Below are 9,266 nucleotides of genomic sequence, written 5' to 3' on the forward strand. Positions count from 1 at the left end.
CCATCACACAAAAGCAATGTGTGTTCACATGCATGCACGAACATGTACACAAACACACATACTTGTTCACATATGCAAATGCCCAGAGGCAGTGACTACCACTCTTTCTAGAGGAGTGTCATCAGTGCTTTTGAGAACACCACTTTTCAGTAAGAATATCCACTTCTGAATCAGTTTTCAAGTACTGGATCTGAAATAATAACAGGCCATGGCAGCAGACCTGAATTCTGGTTCAGTCCTCTCCTGGGCCTGACCACAAAAGGTACTGTCTCTGGGCTTTTCTTGCATTCATCAGAGATCAAATTGTGTCAGCATTATCTCGTGAAGCCTGTGGACCAAAACAGTAACACAGGTATGAAGAACTAAGCTCTTCAGTCACAAAAAATATAAGTGAGTGATGTATTGCAACAGTGCTTTTCATTAAATGCTTGCACGAAGTATAGCAACCATGACAAAATAATCTGTGGTTTATGCAGGTATATAGCCACATTAGACCACACAGGCCATTTAAATAGTGCATTATGCTGGCAATCTTTGTTACTAACCCTACATTAAGAACTGTGGGCCAACATTTCATTAATTCGCACACAGATCGCCAGGATATTGTGCTGTCTCCATGCTGCAAAAGTGTAGAATATAGAAGCAAGATTGAGTGGGATGATGAAGTCATCTGGCAAATCTCCACAGGGTGATGCACCTAGGAGCAAATGACATAGCATCTTCCCACCACCCACTGGATATACCACTGGACTGGAATTTAGGTGCAGACAGACATTTCAATGATCCCCATTGCCCAAGCGTGGACAAGCCACAAATCAAACCTAACACACTGGATCTGTGGAGGAGGAAACACTATTGCTAGCTTTCTTAACTTTAAATTCTAGCAGGAAAAAAAGTACTGGTAAACCTACTGAAAGACAGGGTTACCCAACATTTCCCATTCTAAGTACTTCCTTTTTGGTTGACTTTATATTGGCTAAACCTAAGGTGTCAGGTGGATCATCTCCTATTCTTGGGAAATGGATACCTACTTTATGAAAAAAATCTGTGTAAGATAATGAAACGTTGGCAGCTTTGGCTCTTAGCTCCCAATCTACAGATACAAAAATTCTAAATTCACTAATAATTGAAGAACTCACATTATACCAAGAACACATGAAGGCAGATACAAGAACTCTTGATGTTAGGGTCATTTAATCTAAACATTGTTCAACAGCTATTATTGGTAAAGGCTAACAACAAAACGTGTCACAGAAACAATCCTAAAAGTTATTAAAGAACACTAAGCTGGGGACTTGAGCTTTAACAAAAAAGAACCAGTTTCAAGAAGCAAGAAAGAAAAGGTTAATAACATGGTAACCTGTAATGCCAACTCAGAAAGTGCTTTTGTTAAGGGACAAGTATCAACAAAAGTGAGTAGGAGTTTCTCAAAAAGAGGTGTTTCCTGTCTCCTTTCTAATGCATTTATCAGATTGTGGAAGACAAAACTCCCCATCTTTTTAACCAGAAGGTTAATTTGTATAGCTATATTCTGTGGACAAAATAAAGCTTTAGGATGCCTTGAGGACAAAAGAAGATATTCAATAACAAGCTAGAACAGAAAAGGAGCAAGCAAACAATGTCTTTATTTTACCAACTACTTTTTCTCCAAATACTTTTTTTTTTTCCTAAGAGAACTATGGTTTCATGCTTTTTCTGGAATTACTTCTAAGATCAATTCTATCCTAGCTGTTTTCTCTCTGCCTCCTTCCCCAGTCTATCCCCTCTGCCACAAGGAGAGGCAAAGTCCTGCCACATTTGTATGGAATGTCGACGCCCACGTGAGTGGGTGCAGAATTAGCCAAAACAAGTCCCTGCATTCCTCTGGATGTCAGCACCTTCTGCTGGCTCTTTCCTAATATCTTATTAATAGGTAAAATCTTTTTTCCAAATCAACCTTCCACCATTTTTTTATGGTATAAAAAAACAGAAATAAAAAACTTCCTTAGAAACACAAAACTGTCCTTCAGCAGGTGTCCAGGCTTATTAATAGCAAAGAATTATGCTAGTTAGACAATTAAAGTTTTTCAGTTGCCCAATTTAAATTCCTATAGGTACCTAATAAACCATCAAATGAAGAAGAATTACCAGTAAATAGCAATTACCTTGAAAGAACAGTACTTTAAATATTAAAGTGACACTTCATTAGTTATGCTGGCAAACAGGTCAGTTTGAATCAAATGGCTATTTTAAATTAGTGGTCCTATTGCAGACATGGGGTGTAATTTTTATTACCAAATACCCAGCCAAGCTAGTGACCTTAAAAACATTACTCAATAAATGGTTGAGAGTTAATTAGAATACTGTGCCAGGGGAAAAAAAGGAAAAAAAAAAAAAAAAAAAAAGAATAGGCTTGAACATCTCTGAATTCTTTCCAGGAAGGTGTTTTTAATAATGGCAGTAGTTTACTCCATTTAGAGGTACATATCCTCAAGTCAAAATTTAGACTTTTATGAAAGCAACAAAATATAAGACTAGAAAAATATTTCCATCCCTTTTTTTCCAACAGTACCATTTTTTTTCTCAAGAAACAGGAAGAGCCTTCAAAGCATTTATGACTGCAGAACTGTATCCCTACCAGTGACTCTAAGTTTCTGCTGATATTACCTTTTGCTTCACATGCTGAAATGAAAGTACCAAGAAAACCAACAAATAAATTTCTCTTGAAAGTGCTTTTTATTTTTAGCAGTCTGTGGTGTTAGAACTCACAACAAACTCATATGGCTAGTTTACTTTTTCTTTGTTGCCATCTCTGTTTTCTATAATGCACACCAGAGTGATAACTCAAACAACTGCTACCTGTAACAGCACTGCAAGACTCTCAGTACACAGAGAAATTCCTGTATTTTCATCACTCTGGAAAATTGTATCACTAACCTTTCACAGCAGACATAAAAAATAAGCTGTCACAATGCAAAAAGAATAGAAATCCCATCATGGCTCATTTTTTTAGGTTCCTGTACAGATATACTCATTCACATTCATCTTTTCATACTTTCTCTTCATTTACTTTCATCCCAGTTTGTATCCAAGACTGTCATCAGGTCCTTTACACAGTCCTATGCAGTGTATTCTGTGATGGCAGTGATTTAAGTAACAAGCAGCTGTGAATCCCAAATTCTGCCCAGCTTAAGTAGAGCATTTAAGTTTTTAATGCCGTAACTGAGCAGAATTTGCCAACTACTTGCCAGACACAAGAGAAAGAACATGATACTATGAGTCATGATGGAGGATCCATGAGAACTGCCATAACTACACTAAAGTTCAACATAGCAGTTAATGCCCACTGAGGTGAATGACTTCACAAAGAACTCAAGAGAAGATTCAAAATTAAGTTCAAGTTTAGTAGAAAAATTTAGGTAGTCCTTCTGTCCAAAGATAGAATCCATTAATTTCCAGGATGTACACCTGCCAGAGGTACAGGGAAGATCCAGAGCCTTTTGAGAAATCTTTGAACTCTAAACTGTTAGAGCTCTGATAATGTATTTGGGTATCAAAGGTGGGACTTGGAGTGCATTTACCTTCCTGAGAAGGTGAGCCCTGAGATGTGGCCTTTGCACCTGAGCTTTACATTAGAGTACACAGTCCTCTAAAAAAAACAGGGATCAAAATCCTATATTCACCACATACCCTCAGTGACTCCCTTGAATTATTGCCTGACTACTGGAACAGTTTTTGCAGGAGCAGTGGAGAATGTTCCCACACTTCCCTTGAAGATGGGAGATAACAGCAAGAACACCTTAAACAAAGTAGGAAACTGGACTTGGATCTGACAGATCTTGGATGATGTCTAGCCACTAAGGCATTATATAAAACATGAGAAAAATTTGACAAAAAGAGCTGTGTAAGAGAGAGGAATGAGCCTTGTTCAGCAATATCAGACCAAAACTGTGAACACCCATCAGCAGGAGAGACTTCAGGCCTCCAGACTAATTTCTTTAGGATATCAGCTGTGTGAATGGAGGCATGTTTGACCAGAGCATGGTGTCTCATGCACTAGCCCAAGAGGATGGTAGCATTTCAGACATCTTGTTCTCAGTATTTTTTTTTTTAGCTGGTGCCTGGCACATCCAGAACCTGCTGTCTGTTTTGGATCTCATTCTGAAGAGTGTAATGGTCCTTAATTACTATAAAGGGCTCTGAAGCACCATAAACTAAAGGTCTGGATTGCACTCAAGGTGGTTCTGTGCCTGATCGTGCACTCTGCTGAGAGCTTTGCAACAGGTTTGAATGGGCCTGGAAACAAACTCACTCCAGCCTCAATGAAACTCTTACTATGCTCCACAGAGGTCAACACAACTATCAAGTGAGGACCTGTGTCTGACTATTTATGATTATTTTCCCTTGTATTCATGCCCACTGAAAGCTGTCCAGTAGTAACTGAGATGGGTGAAAAGATACACCATAGACAAAGCAGCAAATCCTGGAATGCTTTTGAGCATTCAGGTTTCAGCCTTATCCTAGCCCCATCTAGGAACTACAGGAGAACCTGAGAGCATCATGATGATTTCAAAGAAGAAAAAATGTATTTCACAAGCTGGACAGTCAGAAGGACAGAGTAACAGAGCATGCAGTGCTGTGCACTCAGTTTCATCTTTTCCAGAAAGACTAATATAATATCAGGCAACACCCCATTCCAAGAGGCTCTTACCATACCCTGCACAGACCCAGTGACACAGACCCATTGGCATGATCCTCAGGTAAACCAGGCTGCAGAGTCAACAAGCAATACTGCTCAGTTCTCCCACTGTGCAGATCACTTGGGGAAAAAATGAAAAGCCAATTATTTCAGATTAACTGTGGATTTAACAGCCTAATTTAAGCATTCACACTGGAAAATTAACTACAAAGTACACCTGTAGGAAACAAGGCCCTTATAATCAAAGAAATTAATTTGTTCATTTCAGCTGCATATTCATTGAAATGCCTATCTCATACAAATATTTGTCTGATATATTGATACACAAATATAATTTCAGTATAGTAGCTGAAACTCTAATTAGAGTAATAGCTATATTTGCTTTGTAAAGGTTTCCTTGCTGAAATCAATTAAGAGTGCACAATGAAATTTCATTAAGCTCTACAATATGTGTTTCAACCAAGTGCAAAATAACTATCTTCCCACTATCTTATTACAACAGTACATGATAGGACTCCTAAATAGATACAGAAATCATTGTGCCAACAATGTCCTGTGCTTCTTTATCACTAAGCATGGATTTTTTTCCCCCCATCTCCTGAAGTAACATATTTGCCATGCATGTAAACAGCACTGAACTGATGTATGCAGGATTAAATTTACTGAGAGATACACCTGTAGTCACGTCAGCCTCCTGCTGCCCAGGAGGGTTCCCTCATACAAGGAGGCACAACTTGCATTCTGCATGGCCTGGGTCACAGACCCTCTCTCCAGCAAGCTCACCATGATGGGTGACAATCACCATCCCCTTTATGTCCCCTTGTACCCTCATTTTACACTATAAACTATTAAGGCAGGGAAACAGGACATTTACAAATGTATAGGTGTTTACATGTTGCTCAGGAAGTGCTACGACAGGGCAAAGGAACACCAGAAGTGATGGACAGAGGCCTGATCTAACCTGAGAGACTCAGAAGTCAAAGGATCTGTATCTCTCCTTCCCCAGAACAATCCCTAAATTTATGGCTGGGCAGAAGAAAATTGTGAAAGAAGGCAAACAGGTACATGAAAGGCAAAGAAATGGAAAAGTCACTCCTAGAGCCAAGGATGGTGCCAACACCTGCACTCAGACAGACAATGATCTTTGTCTATTCTTCCCAGCAGCCTCTCAGTTCTCACTTCTGCCAGCCTCAGTCTAAACAACCCAACAGGTTTGTCACAATCACATCTGGGAAACGAAGCTTCACTCCTGAGCTTCCTCCATGTCTCATCTCTCTCTTTATCCAAATTGCTAACACATGGATATTGAAGTGGTGAGTACAGAAGAAATACTTCTCACAGGCTAGGCCAGCCCTGCTGAGCAGTAAGAGATTTTATTCTGGGCTTGTATACCTGGGGGAATGAGGTCCTAATCCCACTTCCCTAATAATTTTTCCTGGTATTACATTGGCTATCTTCAATGCCTGAGATCCAGAAAGATAACAACTGGGTAGGAAAAGAAGACACAAAAGGAGTGCCAGAAGAGATGTGGCCTAGAGATATGGAAAGAAGGTAGACCTGTGCTACAGATGCATGCTGCTCCTGGGAAGAGGGTCCTGGAAAGCACCTGGTAAAAGTAGGATCTTCACAAACATAAAGGGGCCAAAGTGAGGTAAGACAGCTGAATAGTTCTGGAGTTAAGAGTGATCTCACAGCACTGAAATCTGAGAAGCCTCTCTGCATGACAAAAATTAAACAGGCGCCTTAGTACTTACTCTGGAGAACTGACTCATGTTGTAAATTTGCAGTTCTTAGCTCGTTAGTGGAACAGAAACACTTTCTTCGTTGAGAGACCCCAGAAAGGAGCAAATTGTGTATTTTGCTGAGGGCATAAAAATGTATTTAACATGATCCTGAGATTAGCTCCATTGGTTGGAGCATGGTGCTAATGATGCCAAGGATATGGATTCAATCCCTGTGTGGGCCATTCACTTAAGAGCTGGAGTCGATCATCCTTCTGAGTCCCTTCCAACTATTTTCTAATATAAATAAGGACTGGCACTTCTATAAAGCCAGACAAATATAAGTTAGTTTTCTCAGATATTGCATTTAGGACCAGTGAGAAAAACTTCAGCATTTGGGAGGAGTTTTATTCCACCAGAAGCACTACCACCCACCTAAGTCTGTCCATGTGTTTGTGTGGAAGAGTGTCGTGTCTTCCTGCAGCACTCATGTCGGAATTAAAATGCCTTGCATTGTAGACGCATTAGGAGTGCTTTATCATGCTCAACTCTTGCACACAGTGGCTCATTATGATTGGGTAACTCAGACATTAAGCTCCACAATAAGCCCACGCTGAATCCTAAAAAGGGAGCCATATATAGGCTATGGAGGTGTTGAGTAAGAGAAGATTTACTGTGCTCTACATAATTAATTTTGGCTTCTATTTTTCCTGTATTTTTAGCAAGCTGCTAGCTGAACATACTGAATAATTATATTATTCAGGTGCATTTTCATCAAGCATCTTCCAACCTAATGGAGCCCAGTTGTGTGCATACTGTTCATGATCCTGTCACAGAGAACAACTGAAGATCCTTCTTTGTAAAATACAGCTGATTTTTTTCTTTTTCCATTTTCTTTACAGCTGAAAGTTCTGGTTACTTTGGAGCATAGATAGGCACTGCATCAGACCCAGCATCCTCTATTATCCATGTTAGGAGTTGCTCATTGCCAGACAGCTTTTGGAAGAAGCAGCTTTTGGACAAGAACAAGGGGACGGCAGGAAGCTCCCAGATAAAACAAACTATAGGGGAGGAAAACAAACAGCAGAAGAGTGAGAGAAGGGGAAATTGTGAGCACTTGGGCAGACAGACTGGAGTTGAAATGCAGTAAAGAAAAAGGCCTGACCAGAATTAGGTTAGCTGGTAGAAGGAATATGCTACGCCAAACACAAGGGAAGAAGAAAAATCACACCAAGCTGGTCAGAGCCCAGGATGGGGAACCAGGCAGTGGTGGACAAAAGGTGGAGATGTAGAATACCAGTCTAGCACTACCAGGAGATGAGATGCATCTGATGGCAAAGGCCAGGATATAGAAATACCCTGGATAAGCTGCATGGGAGTATCATTCTAATGTCACATTATAGCATTTTTGTTTGTCTTTTCTACCTTAAAACACAAGCCAAATTGTTACTGTAATTCTTGATGTTAAAAACAAGTATTTTCAGCTGGTAAAGCCAAAAAGCAGCTGTGCAATGTTAATGTGTACCTCTTGGACACCAACATGTTAATGCAGCCTATATTAAGACTTGATGTTCTTTTCCTCTACTTATTTTTTCTTGTGCATTTTCTTTCATGACTGAGGTATGAATCGTTCCAGCACGTGCCTTTAATTCATAAATATTAGGTAGGCTGCTTCTTCCCCCACTGAATATGACTGTAATTAAATTTATTTTTTCAAATGAAGCTGTTAATAGTCATTAATGTCTTTCAGAGCTCTAGACTGCCACTCAGACTCATATATGCACCTGCTAACTATAGTTTAGTTGAGAACCCTTTTTAATGGAATTCTCCCTCCTTAAGATTGACCAAATATCACAAGAAGCAAACCTATTTAAACCTTATCATATTGAACGATAAATTTAATAATCCAGCTGGACGATTAAATGTCAAAACACCTCAAGAAAGAGCATATGCTCTTTCCAGCATATCAGAGCTATTCCTATGCCTTTTACAGTTTGAAATGGGTACTTACAGCTCTGTTGTTTCCTAAAACTAAAATCAAAATGAAATATATGCCTGTATAAACAGAGAATCGTATGAGTTTCATAATTTTAAGCCTAAGTAACCAATAAGCAAACAAATTCACAGCTTCAATGGGAAGAAAGAGATGACAATGCTAGGAAGTGAAGCATGAAGCCCAATATAAACTGTGTGACTGCATGCCTTTTATAAGCAAAAATAATACTCTACTAGAGAGAAATTATAGTTTATATAAAGGACAAGGATTCTATCTGACCAAACCAGATACACACAAGAGCAAGAGGGCTATGCAGACAAGTAGGATTCATGGACCTGATCAAATAAAACACTGAGATGTAGTAATCTATGCTATTTTCATTGCCAAAAACTAGCAGAGAAAAAAACAAAACCAAACAAAGAAACAAAAACCCCCCAAAGAACCAGTCTTTCATGACCTGTGATGTTACACTGATTTTAACAAGGGGGTAAAAAATAATGGTGACCACCAGAAAGCCAATGGATACTGACCAAGGCAGTTACCTGGGAAGATTTAAACTGAATTTATCACCAAAATATATCTTCTACAGGGATTAAGTAAGTAAATAAATCAATCAGGTCTTGGATAAATCAACACCTCATCATTTATCATCTCTATTTGTCAGCAGATTGCATTGCGATTCTCTCACATGCTTTCACATAACTCAGGTAACTGAAACATATTACAAGGGTTGAATGTGTTCTAGACCCATGATCCATTTATTTGTTTTCTAGGCACTAATTTCCTCCGGGTATGCCTCAAATGGAACAGCTCCCTGGCAGCCTCTGAACAGATTTTTGTTTCAGCATCTGGCTACAAAAGGGCAAAGATG

This window comes from Lonchura striata, chromosome 1, assembly GCF_046129695.1.
Source record: "Lonchura striata isolate bLonStr1 chromosome 1, bLonStr1.mat, whole genome shotgun sequence".
NCBI classification, from domain to species: Eukaryota; Metazoa; Chordata; class Aves; order Passeriformes; family Estrildidae; genus Lonchura; species Lonchura striata.